Source organism: Myotis lucifugus, unplaced genomic scaffold (genome assembly GCF_000147115.1).
Source record: "Myotis lucifugus unplaced genomic scaffold, Myoluc2.0 scaffold_106, whole genome shotgun sequence".
NCBI classification, from domain to species: Eukaryota; Metazoa; Chordata; class Mammalia; order Chiroptera; family Vespertilionidae; genus Myotis; species Myotis lucifugus.
The window spans coordinates 1,703,240-1,721,062 of NW_005871154.1; the positions used below are offsets into that span (position 1 = coordinate 1,703,240).

At 40.4% G+C, this 17,823-nt stretch overlaps 1 long non-coding RNA gene across 1 annotated transcript in view; it reads left to right on the forward strand.

Annotated features, from left to right (window-relative positions):
* The window catches only part of LOC111826851, a 13,916-nt gene extending 10,965 nt beyond the window's left edge, over window positions 1–2,951 (forward strand). Inside the window, exon 3 of the long non-coding RNA XR_002830280.1 lies at window positions 2,773–2,951. This is a non-coding gene — a long non-coding RNA (uncharacterized LOC111826851). The remainder of the gene's footprint in view (window positions 1–2,772) is intronic.
* The last annotated feature ends 14,872 nt before the right edge of the window (window positions 2,952–17,823 follow it).

The window sequence follows — 17,823 nt, forward strand, 5'->3', positions numbered from 1 at the left end:
ATAGTAATCATATCCACTTCTTGGAGAGGCTAAATTTGATCAAGCTTATAGACTAATAAGAAATAAACCTAGAATTCAAACCCAGACATAGTTCACTCCAATTCTCATCTATTTTTCATTGCTATATTGAGATCACTAAAACCATTCTAAGTATAAACTGACAGTATGTTATTTAATCTTTTTTTGTTCTGTGAAATGGGTAGTTGAACATTGAGCCCTAGACCGAAATCTATGTGATGAAATATGTAGAAAAGTTAGCGAAATGGATGGTGAATTAGAAAATTCAGAAATCTCCCAGTGGGGGTTGCTCAGTGGTTGAGCATCGACCTATGATCCAGGAGGTTATGGTTCCATTCCCAGTCAGGGCCCATGCTCAGGTTACAAGCTCGAACATAGTAGGGGGCATGCAGGAGGCAACTGATCAATGATTCTCTCTCATCACTGATGTTTTTATCTCTCTCTCCCTCTTCCTTCCTCTATGAAATCAATAAAAATGTTTTTTTTTTAAAGAAAATTCTGAAATGATCTGAGATACTTCAAACAAGTACCACTCAGACATCCTTTGGAGCCTCTACCTTCAGGCTTGATATATTTCACTACCATTCTAGGAAGTGGTACCACTTATTAACATTTAATATTAAAGGGTTCTGCACCCTTTGTTGGTTCAATTCCAGGTTCTAATACTTTCTCGTCTGCTGTTTTAGTTTCCTCATCTGGCAATGGGGGATAATGAGGTTCTCCTCCTCCTACAGTTGTCAAGAATATTAAAAATGATAATTTACCACTTTAGCTGGTTTGGCTCAGTGGATAAAGTGTCAGCCTGCAGACTGAAGGGTCCCAGTTTGATTCTGGTCAAGGGCACATACCTGGGTTACAGGCTTCTTTCCTTCAATGGAAAAATATCTTTGGGTGAGAATTAACAACAAAAGATGATAATTTACCTTAAGCCTTAAATTCAGAAGTTGCCTGGCACACAGTAAGTGTTTGATGACTGCTAACTAATATTTCCATTAAGCCAGAATGCAAGGCCCTTTGTGTTGCAGACATACTCGACCCTTAATTTGCCTTGTGTTGGGAACTTGGCTAGATTTGTCCATACATGATTTTGTCCAATATTTAACAACAACCCTATTAGCTAGATATTACCCTTGTTTTCAGGCATATCAAGTAGTTACATCATCACCGTCACCATCATCATGATTATCATAATCACATTTTTCTTCATTTTGTATTATTTTCTAGTTTTATAGAGAAGTAATCCCTTCATATAGACCAGGGGTGGGGAACCTTTTTCTGCCAAGGGCCATTTAGATATTTATAATATCATTCCTAGGCCATACAAAATTATCAGCTTAAAAATTGACCTGCTATATTTGGTCAAACATTTCCTAGGCCTCATAAGGCCCAAGGGCTTGATGTTCCCCACCTCTGATATAGATGAATAATTTAAATGAAGGACATCAACCTGGGAAGAGAGAGAGAGAGAAAGACTTGTAACAGGAGCAGAGGTAAGAAACAGGCCATTTAGGTTTCAGGTGTGGGTTTCTGTGTTACAAAATCTGTATATTGCACCAAGTGCCCACCACCCAAAGCCAAATCTCCTGTCACCTCAATTAATTTAATAAATAAATACGTATTTTTTAAATGAAAGAAACAGGCCATTCAGTTTTCTACTTCTAGCTGCAATATCTTCTTGAGACACAGCAGCACTGGAATATTTCTGAATTTGCCCTCTTTCATTATAATGCAACTAGAGGCCCAGTGCACAAAAATCATGCACTGGAGGGGGGGGTCCTTCAGCCCAGCCTGCACCCTCTTGCAGTCCAGGACCCGTCACTCCTTACCGTCCACCTGCTCCCTGCTCCTTACCACCCGGCTGGCTGCTCCTTAGTGTTGGCTTCTGGCTGAGTGGTGTGCATACTGACCACCAGGGGGCAGCTCCTGCATTGAGCGTCTGCCCCCTGGTGGTCAGTGCTCATCATAGTGACCAGTCGTTCGGCCATTCAGTTGGATTTGCATATCATGCTTTTATTATATAGGATACCTTTTTTTGGCTCAAGCTACTGTTTCCTTGTAAGTTAAGAAGTCCTAATTGCTACTGTATGGGGGAATACAGAGAATTAAAGTCCCAGATGGGCCTGGCCAGTATTTCTCAATGGTTTAGCATCAACCTATGAACCAGGAGGTCTCTGTTCAGTTCCCAGTTGGGGCACATGCCTGGGTTGTGGGCTTGATTTCCAGTGGGGGGTGTGCAGGAGGTATTGTTGATGTTTCTGTCTCTCTCTCTCCCTCTCCCTTCCTCTCTGAAATCAATAAAAAATATTTTTTTAAAATATATTTTATTGATTTTTTACAGAGTGGAAGGGAGAGGGACAGAGAGTCAGAAACATCGATGGGAGAGAAACATAGATCAGCTGCCTCCTGCACACCTCCTACTGGGGATGTGCCCGCAACCAAGGTACAGGCCCTTGACTGGAATCAAACCTGGGACCTTTCAGTCCATAGGCCAATGCTCCATCCACTAAGCTAAACCAGTTAGGGCAATCAAAAATATTTTTTAAAAAGTCTCAGATGATATGATGGATGGTCTTTGAACAAAGAATTGGTTTGTTGTGTGTATACTAAGCCATTTGCTATATTGAATTTTTATGTGTTAAAGTAAAAGTAAATAGAATACATTACATTAAGAAAATATGCATAAGTCAACCCCCATATCTTAACAATTTCTATCTATTTATCTGAGGTCATACCTTATTTTATTGTGCTTCACAGGTATCACCTTTCCAGCAAATTGAAGGCAAGACCGTCCACCTGCAAAATTATTAAGACTCACTTTATTGTGATACTTCATTGCTGGGGTCTGGAACTAAACCCACAACAACTCCAAAGTATGCCGGTATCTGTCTATCCCTTTATCTGTACATATGAATATAAATAATTCTGGATTGATATTTTCTAATATTACTAATCATTTTTTGGTGATGAGACACTGTTATTTTACTTTCTTCTTTGTAATTTTATATTTGCACTGGATTTTTAATAGTGTAAAGATATTAAAAAGAGTCACTTATTTAAAAAAGGAAGAAGGAAGGAAGAAGAGAGGGAAGCAAGGAAGGAATAGAAAGGAAGGAAGGAAAGAAAAGAGAAAAGGTAGTTTATAAAGGTAGAATTCTGGGTCAGAAGTCACAGTTCTTCACACAGGTGACCTGCTCAATCTATCATAGCTTTGACTATTTCATTAACTGCCCTGAGACACTTTTCATTTCTTGCCCAGGGACACTTGGGAAATTTACTATTTTTTATTTATTGACTTATGTGTGACAAGAAAGTGTCAACATTTAGAATAACTTTAGTTTTTTAATACTGCTTCCTAGTGTAAGATTATGGAAGACATATTTAGTAACAATTAAGGTTCCAAAGTTAAAAGTGGAAATTTAACCCTTGGCATATTAAAAGATGAGTGTCAAATAAAAAGTTATCTACACACACACACACACACACACACACACACTGAACTAAATTTGCATACCTGTAAACAATGACAGCTCTGTTACAATTTAGGCTAGCCCCTTTGGGTTTTGATTTGAAGGAGCATCTTGATTTCAGAAACATTAAAAGGTGGAGAGGAAATAAAGTGTGTCTTGAATCAAGACACTGTAATGTTTATTGTTTTTAGCAGAACGCAGGGCTAAACCATGAACTAAGGATGGCCATATAGATTGAAGTCTACCTTTTATCTAGGATTCTAATTGCCAATACTTTCTATGCATTCCTAGTATCTATAATTTATTGATAATTTAAATTCTTCATAGTAAATTAAACTACCTTGCTATATATATCATCAAAGAATAAGAACCCTACAAGATGTGTCATGAACTATTTACCAATTCATTAATATATGCTTTTCTATGTTAATTACTTAAAAATTGGCAATTTATATGAACCATATTTGGAAAAATTCCCTTAGTTAAAAAGAGTGTAATCAAATAAATTGAACCAGCAAAGTCTTGAATCAAGCAAGTTGAAGTCCTCCCTAAATATCATGCTTCCATTTCTATAGATAAAGCAACTATGACTTAAAGAATAGTTTTCTAAATTCATGGCAAAGTCAGGACCACAAGCCACACTTCCTGTCTTCTGCCCAAGGCCCTCTCCACTTTACCATCCTATTACAATGCATCTTATTCCTTGACCTGTAACAGGTAACTAAAATTTTACAGTAAAAAACTCAACCTGTTATTGAGAGGAAACAATTATATAGTTGGTCAAAATGAGCTTATCATCCATAGGGTAACAGATAAGCAATCCATTCTGCCAGCAGGGCCCAGGGTCCCTGCCCCAGTCCTCCCTGGCTTATCTCTGAACCTGTTCCACACTTAGAGCTTACTGGTCAGACCTACTCCTATGTGGATTGGGAAATAGAATAGATTAACTGGTTTAATTAAAATGACAACAAAAGCATTGTATGTATTATCAAAAATATATATATTATTTTGGCCTAAAAGTTTCCTTCTGGGAGCCCAGGAGGGATTATTGTGGAATGTTCTGCATTCTAAAGGCTATGTTTGTTTTCAGTACATTTTAAGTGGAATATTTTTCACCCTTCTGAGTAGGACAGACAAAGGCTTTAATTAAACAAACGTCACATGGGAACTCTTGCCCCAAAAGCCTTTATTGGCCCTAATTAGCAGATGCAGCTGTAGACTCAATATTAGATGGTCTGTTTATTGTGTCCATTTATATCCTACTCATCAGGGAGCATGTGCAAGGCACCCCAGAATTATCAGGCTTAATTAAAATTCACTCAATTGCTAGAGAAAACATCCCATGTAAAAATGGGTCAGGAAAAAGAGGAAGATTAAAAAAAAGAAGGAGAAGTCTACTGGAACTATTACCAAGGCTTCTCTGGGAAAACAAAAGGATGATTTGATTGCCTGTAACCGCCTGGGACAACACATACATTTCGGGGCCAGGCTGACTATACAGACAGGGGAACCACTGAGGTAAAATGTTTCCCTCCTCTGTCCAGGCAGAGCTCCTGGGGGATCCCCAGGGGTCCCCTAGGTTTCATTCTAAGCAGACTGGGGAGGAGGAGCGGCACGTTTCGTTCATCTAGGCATGTGAATTGAATTCATCATTTAAGGAATTATACAACACTCGCCGAAACCGGTTTGGCTCAGTGGATAGAGCGTCGGCCTACGGACTGAAAGGTCCCGGGTTCGATTCCGGTCAAGGGCATGTACCTGGGTTGCAGGCACATCCCCAGTAGGAGATGTGCAGGAGGCAGCTGATCGATGTTTCTCTCTCATCGATGTTTCTAACTCTCTATCTCTCTCTCCCTTCCTCTCTGTAAAAAATCAATAAAATATATTTAAAAAAAAAAAAAAAGGAATTATACAACACTAGATCTGAAAGGCCCTAGAACAGTGGTTCTCAACCTTCTGGTCCTTTAAATACAGTTCCTCATGTTGTGACCCAACCATAAAATTATTTTCGTTACTACTTCATAACTGTAATGTCGCTACTATTATGAATCGTAATGTAAATATCTGATATGCAGGATGGTCTTAGGCGACCCCTGTGAAAGGGTCGTTCGACCACCAAAGGGGTCGCGACCCACAGGTTGAGAACCGCTGCCCTAGAAGGTTGACTTCATGTATCTCAGATACAATATTTAACAAAATTACTATTACTGCTTCAATTTTTTTGCTGTCCTTTGTGTTTTTTGCATCTTCTAGATAAAATACCTGAGGCTGAAAAATGCCAAGCCCTTCCCAAATGTCATACATAGAGTCAGTACATGATAGAATCAGCATCTAAACTTCTGTCTGTCCCCTTTCTGTACACTGCAGGGCTTCTCCTGTATTAGTTATAAGAATTTAATATTGTGGCCAATAACTTGTTAATGTGGATAAATGAGCTGGAGCCTTGCAGACGGACACACTTGAGATTAAGCCCTTCTCCTTTTCTTAGCTTCTCTAAGCCTCAGTTTCTTCATGCATCAGAGTAGGATGATAAATAATTCTTGAAAACTGGATTATGGGGGATCAACTTTGTGAGAAGATTTTGGCTTTTGGAAAACACTTGATAAATACTATTTCACATCTTGTTTTTACTTATAGTCCACCGAGACCTTATTTGGAAGACACTTTGAGGTGGAGAGTTCTTCACGTCTCTTTGGAGTGTCCTTGGGCCTGCTAACACAGAGGCCCTTCCAAGGGTAAGATGGGCTGCCATTCACCCTGAGTGCTCTACAGAAAGATAAGCCTCCTTTATTTGTCCTCCTTCCCAGGGAAGCCATTGTTGGGGATGTCTCTCTTCAGTATAAAAATTGTAAAATGTGAAATAGACAGTGACCAGACAATAATGGGAAAGCGGTAACAGTTTAGAATAGACTGTTTGAAATGTCCCAGTGAAGCCCCCCACTTCCCTCCTTAAAGACAGAGCAGAATCAGCTTGTGTCTCTCTGTGGTTTGAATGCTCCAACATAAATTGAAATACTCCTTTACATCTATAAAGGATATAGTTTTAGCCGAAACCGGTTTGGCTCAGTGGACAGAGCGTCGGCCTGCGGACTGAAAGGTCCCAGGTTCGATTCCGGTCAAGGGCATGTACCTGGGTTGCGGGCACATCCCCGGTGGGAGATGTGCAGGAGGCAGCTGATCGATGTTTCTCTCTCATCGATGTTTCTAGTTCTCTATCCCTCTCCCTTCCTCTCTGTAAAAAATCAATAAAATATATTTTTTTAAAAAAGTGCTATCTCTTTAAAAAAAAAGGATATAGTTTTAGCTTTAAAATAGTCAATTTTGTAATCCTTAGTATATGTGTTTTCTTAATTGAAAGTCATTAAAATAAGTCTACTCCCCTCCCCCTGACCTTTGAAGTCATCCAATCCCATCTATGCTCCAGAAGGTGTTCTTTCTGTATTTTGTGGTCCCTCATGCCTCCTTGTGACGTCCCTAAGAACTCCTGGGGAATTCTGGCATTCCAGCCTAAGAATGACATGTCTGGGGAGTATTTTAAGGAAGATAGAAGTAAGCCAAATCATGATTTTTGCTGTCTGAAAATTATTTCTGAAGTGATCGTCATGAAAATAAATTCCCTTTTGGCATTAGACCTACCATTCTGATAGTGGTCCTTAGGAGGGCAATTATTTCTAGATGAGGACAACAGAGAGGCAAGAGGAAAATAATTTAGGTTCTACGCCAACTATGCATTTTCCTATAAATGTTACTGTCTATATGTTGGAATATTAAGTATATAAAAAAAACTCAGTTAACTTACTATTCAAATGAAAGCAAGATTTAATGAGACATCACGACACATCGTAGTGTGGGGTCTCCCAGTTTTGTAATCTATTCCATTTTCAGGGTTACTTTTAATGTGGATCCTGTGGTACGTTGCTCAGATCCCGAAGCTCGCAGTCTCCCAGTTTCCCCAGCTACACTGAGTATTGCCTGATTAGGGCTCCCAGGTTAGGCTTGCCTCCCTTACCGCAATCCAGAACATCCCCGAAGGCCGTCCCAGATCCAGGGCTCCAGGACAAATTGGTTCTGTTATTATTGCATCACAAGTCAAATTTTCTTCTTATGCAATCAGGCTTTCCATATGCCTTCACAGATGCTGTTCCTGCAAAAAAAGAAGAAAAAAAAAGTTTTCCCTAAGGGCTGTTTACTGGGGAACCCAACCTATGACAGCTTCTCACACTACTGAGTTAATGCCTTCATTTCTGCCTTCACAGTGATTTCCCACGTTTCATTAGGACCATATCTGAATTTAAATGTGAAAATCAAGTAACAACTATGTGAATCTGAGACATCATTGGTACATGCATCGGTATCTACAGTCAGCAAAGTGCTATTTCTAATTCAATTAGTTTCAGTGAGAGCATCTAGCTGAGAGGCACATAGCTGCTTGCATTTACATATTTAATCATATTTGCTTTTCACAGCAACCATGTGGTATAAACATCATATATGGTTAGGAAAGAAAGAAATTGAGATTTATTCACTTGGTTAAAGTAATAATGTTAGTACACTGTGGAAATAGAAGTTGAACCCAGGTCCTCTTTCACTAATTTTAGTTGCGAATGTTTGTGCTGTTCACAAATATTTCCAACTCTCTGTCTTTTGAGCACACAGCAGAATTGCACCTCCCCTTGTAATACTAAGCATGGCCATGCCACTGGCTTTGGTTAATGAAATGGGAGAAAAGCTGGTAACTTTTTGCTTCACTTCCCTCCCTTGCCACAGGGAGCAGTGAAGTGCCAGATTGTAGTGGCTTTGCCAGCTTGTGTCCCTGAATGAAGACAACATGGCACAGAACCCTTAGCACAACCCACGACAGGCATGAGGGTAAGTGAAAATTAAACTGAATTGTTTCAAGTCATTGTTCTCCAGGGTTTGTTTGTTATCACCTCATACTCTAACTAACACAATTGATAAATAAATTATGACTAAAGAATAGTTTTTTTTCCTTTTATTATTTTTTTAAAGACTCCATTTTTAAACTTCTTTAAAATTGATTTTAGAGAGAGAGGAAAGGAGAGGGAGAGAGAGAGAGAGAGAAACATCAATGTGAGAGTAAAACACTGATTGGCTGCCTCCTGCACGCCCCCTACTGGGGATCATGCCTTCAACCCAGACATCAGGTTGTTTTTTAACTAAGATATATTAAAAGAGAATTGCGATTTTTGCTAAAACTAAAATATCCTTAATACTAGAATTTATTTTATAATGCAATGTAATTGAAAGGGGTTTGGTTTTACAACCATGTAGATATAAATGAATTTGAATCTGTGATTTAACATACTTGTTTAATGACCTTAGGTTTTAATTTCTTTCTTAGCCCCCATTTACTCATCTGTAAAATAAAGCTAGTAATAATGTGCTATAGCATTGATGTGATGGTTTGATAAAATAAGGCCTGCAAAGCTTTTAGCAAATTGCCTAACACAGAGATGATACCAAATAAGTGTTTTGCAGAAAGTGGTCCTCTAATCCTCTGGATCTGAAAGTCGTTAAAAAATACAGATTTCTGAGAACCATACCAGATCTACCGATTTGGATCTCAGGATGTGATTTAACAAACGCCTTTAGCCATTCTTCACTGAGATTTGAAAGTGACTGTACTAAACAAATGTTAAATATTTCTGTCATATATATATGGTTCAGACAGCCAGAAAGCCTTCAGTGAGATTCTTGAAATGATCTTAGAACTCTCAACGGAAGCATCACCCACTGCACAGTAGATGCGTCGGAATGAGCTCAACAGAGGATATGGGGAATGCAATGCACACTCCAAAGCATTAACATCTAAAAGGAAAGCCTCTGTGAATTCTTTGCATCTCTAAGTATCACATGAACAGTACAGTTTGACTATGGTGATCTTAGCTGTTGAGAATTGGGGTGGGGGTGGGCATCTGGGACTTGAAGACTAGCTGCAATCAGAGGCCTGTGAAATGGGGGTGATGGCCAGATAAGGCAAGGATACGTCGATTAGAAACTCCAATGAGTAAACAGTTACAACTCCTGAAATGTCTGGTGGGATGCTAGGCCTGAACTTTTTCTTTTTGCTGTGTTTTGCAACAGAGAAGCCTTTGATGATTCCTGCTGATGCTTTTTAGGAATGAAGAGTAACCTTGGGGCTTTGTGTTCCCCTCCCAACCTCCGTGTCACCAAGTCAGCTTTTTCTACTTCTCTCTTCCTGAATTTGTGTTTATGTATGCCTATGACCTTGTAGGCCCCAAAAGGAAAGTTTCCTTAGCCTGTTTGCCTCAGTGGATAGAGCATCGGACCGTGGACTGAAGGGTCCTGGGTTCAATTCTAGACAAGGGCACATACATCTGTTGCAGGCTCAAGTTCCAGTCCTGGTTGAGGCTCAAGTGGGAGGCAACCAGCCGATGTGATGTGTCTCTCCCACATCGATGTTTCTTTTTTCTCTGTCTCTCCCCCTCCCTTCCACTCTCTGTAAAAAATCAATGGAAAAATATCCTCAAGTAAGGATTAACAATAGAATAAAAAGGAAAGTTGAAAATAACCAAGAGAGAAGAAGCTGACTCCATTTCCAGTGAAGCAGTTAGGCTTTCTCATTTAAAAACAGGAAAGTAAAGAGCACTTTTGACTTTTAGTTTTGTAGCTTGTGGGAGGAGAGGAGGAACCCATATCCACTAGGATCCGGAGTAAAGGCAGGGGGAGTGCAGGTCAGAGCTGGGCCCGCTGACCTAAGACCACTGTTTGAAGAAGTACTTAGATCTTGGGTTAACTGTGAGGGGCCTGGAGTCCCCTAAGAGCCACCCTTCTGGGCAGAGAACTGGACAAGGACACTCCACTACAGTTTAGAGCTGAAGAGGTAGGGCGGCCACTGCTCCTTCCAGGCATCACACAGCCTCAAGGAGCAAGGGCAGCAGAGACACACACCCAGTGATCTTGCTTCCTCCTGCTCAAGATTGTGATGCTCAGTAGACCTATTTCAGGTCTGTATAAGTCCCACCTCCCTCCTGTCCTGCCAGGTGGTTCTTGCAACATAAGAGGGAAGAGAGAAAGGAACTCCTCCAAATAACTGATAATGGGTGGGCAGGGGAGTCTTGAGTGAATTCTATATAATAAAAGCCTAATATGCTAAATGTCCAATCAACTGGTCAGCCATTCAACCAATCAAAGCATAATATGCTAATGATATGCTAAAGCTGCTCAACTGCTCACTATGACATGCACTGACCACCAGGGGGCAGACGCTCCAACTGGTAGGTTAGCTTGCTGCTGGAATCCAGCCGATTGGGACTGAGCGAGAAGGGCCGGACACACCCTAGAGCCCTCCAGTGGTTCCTCCCAGGCTGACCGACTTCCCATGTCTCTTCCCAGCCCTGATCATGCACCAGTGGGGTCCCTTGGCCTGGCCTGCACCCTCTCACAATCCGGGACCCCTTGGGGGATGGTGGAGAGCTGGTTTCGGCCCATTCCCACAGGCCAGGCTGAGGGACCCCACTGGTGCACGAATTCATGCACAGGGCCTCTAGTCTTAAATAAAATTGAGAAATGTAAATACATGTGATATCACTGCATTGGGAATATTGAGGAGAAGTTTGAGCTTGTGTTCTAATCTTGTCACACTTGCCTAAGCTGGCAGACTCCCAGGCTTTGATTTCTGCCAGAAACTGGAACAGAATATAACAGGTTCTAGAATAATGTCTTTTCATTCAATGTCATTTTGTTATAACATTGACCAGATGCCTAGGAACTTAAGTGTTGTTTATATCAATTAGCCTATGGTAAAATTGCTTTCATGATCCATCATTTTCCTTCATGTCTCAGAACCTATTCATGACTTGAAGTGAGTACTTACTGTGCAAATATAAGGCAAGACTGTTCCATTCTGACTTAGCATTACTTGAGGGAAGTCAATTGCTACAGTCATCTTTTCTCCAATTCCAGAGAATGTAGGAAATAAGAATGGGGCTCAGATTTGCCTTCGCTTCCTTTCCTCTGCTGCCCTTGTGGGAGCCAAATCTGAAATCTTCCATTGCTTTTACTACTGTGAGTGAACTGGATTTTCATTTAGAGTTATGTTCAGTCATTATAAGCATTTGTGAATATCAGTTGTCCTTTATTCTTCCACGAACTACCGCCTGGAGCAGAGGCTGTTGATTGCCCCATTCTTCATCCTTGCTTCTTTCTGACACTCCCCTTTCTAGGACATGCCTATGCAAGTCTACCTAAACACCCTGAGATTAGGACATTCTCTAGGCCCCAACAGGCTGGAAGTGCTAGGAGTTGGTGCACCAGGAAGCAGCCCTAAGCCAAAAAGAAATGGGAATAATCAAATAAACATACATCTTCCTTATCCGTGAGGACGGGAGGTGAATAATTCTGTGTCATGTTCTACATCGTGTCTTTGGGATTAGGCCTAGTTGCCTTCAATATTGCTTGATACAATATACTTTACTGGCTTTTCCCCATTTCTTGTTTCCTGGCTCCACTTTTGTATTGGTGATTCCTGAATCACCTCCCAAATATCTTATTTGCACACAACTATTCATCTTAGTGGCATCTTCAGGGATTATCCAACCAAAGATACTTTGGAATAGGAAAGAGAATGACGAATACTTAGTGGGTGACTAGGATGGAAATTTAAAAGATTTAATGTAGCCATAAGGTGATGGTTGTCCCACCAAAGGAGGCTTCCAGCTACCCTCCAAAACACCCTGGCCAGGGCATATGTATTGTCTTGATGAATTTTCTCCACTCTGAGGTCTTGCCGATCTTGTCAACACAAAGAGCAGATGTATCCCTTGAGCAGGGTCATATCTACAAAGCTCATAGAACTGAGATCCAAAACTCAAATACCAGTTTATGAATTTACCATAAGAAGTAATGACCACAGGGACTGGAATACTCGACCTCTAAGTGACCACTGTATACTGTTGCTAGAGGCTGACCTACATGGATTTCTAAATAAACAGCAGAGGTGGCACGGGTAGCATGTAATTGTTGCAAGGGAAGCCAGGGGTACCCAAGGCATTAGTTTTAGATGTGATCCTCACATCTGCAAGTAAGGGCAATAGTGCCTATGAAAACAAAAAGCTAACACTCCTTCGCAGAAAATCCCTCCAACCTTCCACCCTGGAGATCCTTCCTGCATAGGACTTGGAGATTATGGGCTTTGCAAATGCTTCCATGTGGAATGCCTCTGGGATTCCCAATCCCTCCTTCTGAGCCTCACATTCTTCCTTTAAATGTTAATAGATTCCGCCAGACTCAAACCAGTTTTGCTGAACTGTAAACTATTCAGACTTATGCATTGATTTTGCATATATTGCAAAATTTCCAAGGGGCAATCTCATGTCCCTAGTTTTTAGTTTTGGAAGGGCTAACAAGCTACAGCACCCACTTATGAATATCGCCTATATATCCAGAGTGCATGTCATTTGTTCTCACGAGCAGTTTTTGAAGTGGATGTTGTTATTTTTATATTCCTCACAGGGAAACAGAGATTTGGGTAGATCTAGTTATTGTCCAAGGATGGAACTCGAGTTCAAGCCTGGGTTTGTCTAAGGTTATAACTCCTGGTCTTTCTTTGTCTTGCTATTGAAAAGTTGTGAATGGTATCAAGCTTCTGTATACAATATTGATATGAATAAAGGTTTTTACAACTAGCACAAAATTTGAGAAATCCTAAGGGTCCATCTAACTCTAAAAGTGTATGATTTTTTGAAAATGTACCTGGCTTTGTTAACCCTCAGAATGAAGACCTTTTTTCCTAAATAATTCTGACAAAAATTACTGCTCTTGGTTATTCAGGGACAAGAAGTTGTGTCTGAGTTATCTTTGTAATTGCCTCACTTTTTTACTTCACTGACCTTAGGATCATGTTATTCATTCCTGTTACTCACCAAGTCTCTTTACTAATGCTCATTGCATCTGGTATAGATGTTTCACAAGGAATGAGAGTAACTTTCTAAGGATTGTAAAAGATCTAATTACCTTTATTGACCCTGCCCAGAAGCAACAACAGATAATGCTGTAATTAACTGAGTTTCACTACAAATGGGAAACATGTGGGTGATTTTTATTATACAAGAAGAAAGGCCAGCTCAGTAAGCTGATGGGTAACTTATTTAGCACCCTGAAATTTGTTCAATGCTTCTGTATCTTTTTTTCCTTTATTTTATTTTTTCCCATCACCAATTATCCTCCTTATACCTTCTTTCACCTCCTCCCCTAATCTATTGTCCCTGTCAATGAATTCTTTCTCTTTCTTTTTAAAAATTAAAAAAGAATTTTAAATTGATTTTGCAGAGAGAGGAAAGGAGAGGGATAAAGAGAGAGAGAAACATTGATGAGAGGGAAACATCAACTGGCTGCCTCCTGCACACCACCTACTGGGGATCAAGCTCACAAACTGAGCATGTGCCCTGACCAGGAATCGAACTGATGACCTCCTGGCGCATGGTTGACACTTAACCATAGCCACACCGTCCAGGCTAAATTTTTTTTTATTGTTGACAGTATTACATATGTTTCCCATCCCCCTCCACCCCCCCCACCCCACCTCTCTCCACTTAAGCCCCACCCCAACCCAGGCCTTCATCAGACTATTATCTTTCTCCTTTTTTTTCTTTTTTGCTCAATCCCTCCAGCCCCCCCAGCCCCATCCTTGGACAGCTGTCAGCCTACTCTCTATCTATGAGTCTGTCTCTAACTGAACTAACAAGCTTCTGTATCTTTCTTTTTCTTCTTCCTTTCTATCTTTTTTCTCATCCACCCTTCCTAATTTAAAAATGTTTATTCTTCCAATTATGAAGTTAAATAGATGATCATCAAATAAAATTTTTAGAATACAGAAATATGGAAAGATAAAAATATACACATTTTTACTGTTTAGAAATGACTAAAGTTAACCTTATGATGTGGCTTTTCTGTGTGTGTGTGTGTGTGTGTGTGTGTGTGTGTGTACATACACTGTTTTTTGTTTGTTTCTTTTAAACATTATGAGGATAGACACCCTTTGGAGGATTCTGTCTATTTCAGTCTCCTTTTTCCAGAAAAGGTGAGTTTAGACAGGTCAGGAGGAGACAGCCAGGTTGAAGAAAGACAAATATTCATGGCAAGGTTGTGAGGAGTGTGAACACCGGGGACCAGGAGAAAAGCAAGCAGTGCAGGTATGAAATGCTGAGAAAGGAGTGGTCAGGAGGTGAGCAGGGCCCAGATAAATGTGAGCCCTGAATGCTAAGCTAAGGAATGTAGATTCCAACAGGAAGGCCAGGGGGAGGGGGTAATGCCATGATCAGAGCTTTAGAACAGTACCTGGCACATAGCAGGAGCTCAGTACATCTGTATCGACTGAATAAATGATGGTCATGTAGAGATTGGGTGACAGTGACATGAATAGAGGGAGGGAAGCCAGTGAGGAAATGCTCATTTCCTAAATTACTAAGGGTTGGAACTAAAGTTTTGGAAATGGAGATAACAGAGATAAAAGAATGAATTGTGGAGAAATTAAATGTTTCCTCTTGCCCTAGCCAGTTTGGCTCAGTGGATAGAGCGTTGGCCTGCAGACTATAGGGCAGTGGTTCTCAACCAGTGGGTCGCGACCCCTTTGGCGGTCTAACGGCCCTTTCACAGGGGTCGCCTAAGACCATCCTGCATATCAGATATTTACATTACGATTCATAACAGTAGCAACATTACAGTTATGAAGTAGCAACGACAATAATTTTATGGTTGGGTCACAACATGAGGAACTGTATTTAAAGGGCCAGAAGGTTGAGAACCACTGCTATAGGGTCCTGGGTTTGATTCTGGTCAAGGGCATTTGCCTCAGTTGCAGGCTCGTGGGGGAGGCAACCAACCAATGTTTCTCTCTCTCTGTCTCTCCCCTCCCTTACACTCTTTCTAAAAATCAATGGAAAAAATATCCTCGGGTGAGAATTAACTAACTCACTAAATAAATAAATGTTTCCCCCCTCTCACCAAATGTTCCCCTTTTGCCAGATGGGTAGAATATCTTTGCTTAGTGCCTCGAGCTACTCTGTGAGCTACTCTGTTATCTCACTTCTCAGACTGACTATAAACTTTGGTTTAATTGATGATTAGTTGAATTAGCAATTAAATTTTAGCACATACGCATAAGATAAATTTCTATCCTCTACACATCTACTCGATTACATTCCTATGTATGTGAGTTACCTGCCAGGGCCGTGATTGAAATGGAGACACTCCTACAAAGTGGAACTTGGAAATTCTAAGTAAGCAAAAGCTTACTCTTGTGCAATACACATCTTAAAATGGATCCTAAACGTTTCAAGCCATAAGGTCATGTCATGCCCTGTGTTTATTTTACATCCAGTTGGTGGGAGAATTGGGAGCAAGTCCATGGGCACAGCATTTGTAGGATAAGTCTGCTCTACACCAGGTAGGTCACACACACCTCTTTGTATTTTTGTTTTGATGGTTCTGTCTTGTAAATCTGTATGTGTGCTTTGGACAGGCTATTATTTCATATATTGTAACTTCATGGCTGATATGGCTAAGTAGCAACCAACTTAGTTGAGTAAGAAAACAGCAGTACAGGTAATACTCGCATACAGCAGAAGTTATGGATGTGATGCATGAATGTTAGGAAATAATCACTGTTCTCAAATGCAGGAGGTGGATCTGACCCTTCCTGTATTTCTTAGTTAATTCCAGTTAACTTTTTACAAAGAGTCAAAATATCTTGTTATTTTTTTTTAATTTTAGGCAATTGGAAAGTTTTCATCACTAGGATTTGAGTCTATGCAGCCCTTAAAAGTCTCTTTCCTCCTCAGTGTGCACCTACTAAGTACCTACTATGGATGGTCAAGGAGCTTATAGGCTACATCGTTAGATTTTCACACTGAGCCTGTAAGAAGGGCATTGGTATTCCTGTTTTGAAAAAAGTTGAGGAACAAGAATGTTGGGTAAATTTTCCAAGGTCATGCAGCTAGTAAATAATGAAGCTGAGATTTCTGCACAAATATGAATCAAAAGTCCAAGTTCTTTGCACAACACACCCTCCATCCCAACAACTAATCCTGTGGATTTCCCAGGATTTGGAGATAGAAATGCTATAGCTGAAATGGGGAAGAAAAAATTGACCTGAGAAAATAACCAGGACTGGATACATAAGAATAAAAACAACATTTAATAAGACTTTTAAATCTGTATCATACTTCATTGTTTAAGAGCCATGTCACATACAGCATCTTTTTTTAAAAAGCACAGTTTATTGATTTTTTTAGAAAGAGAGAGAGAAACATCAATGTGGGAGCAAGAGCACAACATCAGTTGGCTGCCTCCTGCACGCCACCTACTGGGGATCCAGCCACCCACCCTGGGCATGTGCCCTTAAGTGGAAATCAAACCTGCAATCTTTTGATGCATGACTCAATGCGCAACCAATTGAGCCACACGTGCCAGGGCCATACAACATCTTTTTAACATAACCACACGATGTGGAAATACAGACCAAGGTTAATATTCTCCATGTAGATGGAGAAGTAGAATTTTCTCAGGAAAATTACAGAGACTTGCCCACAGTCACAGGCTAATTTAAGGCAGGGTTCTCTTTAAGAATTTAAAGCAGGATTCTCCTGAGAAGCAGAATCCAAGATTCCTGGTTTCTGACACGGTGCATCCTTCCTATGCACTGAGCAACCTTCAAGCAGTTTGTACTTCAGTAGAAGGCTGGGCTGCAGACCCTGTAGGAGCAGTCGACTCTACAACCAGGGAGACAGCACAGGGGGTTGCACACAGGCTACACCCGGCCTCCACAGGGGGGCAGATTTTAGGTTGGCAGAATTTCAACATCTTACCTATTGTAGGTGTATGCCCTTTTATTTATTGATCTATTTATCTATTATTATTACTATTATTATTATTCCTCTTCATCACCATCAACATCACTATCACTATTACTGTTGAAAAGCTAATTTGTGGGGGTACTATGCTAGTTATGAAGTTATAAAGTCAAATAATTATGTTATACAATGAACAGTGTGATATTGTTATTAGTATTTAGTCAATAATTTCACAGTGGTAGAAAGAGGTTACTGAGCCTTATGTATGAAACAAGCCACTAATAGGGAGGGAGAGTGTGATGTAGAGAAGGTTCCGTGGAGGAGGAGTCACCTGAAGAATAATAAGTAGTTTGGAGTGAGGAAGTCCAAAGGTCTTTTCAGAAGTGAGGCTTGTACTAAGGCACAGAGTTACTAAACATTCTGTATGTTTGGAAAAATGCATGTGCTTCCAAATTACTGGAGGATAAAGTATGAGAAAAGATGTGTAGAGTCAGGGGCAGAGATAG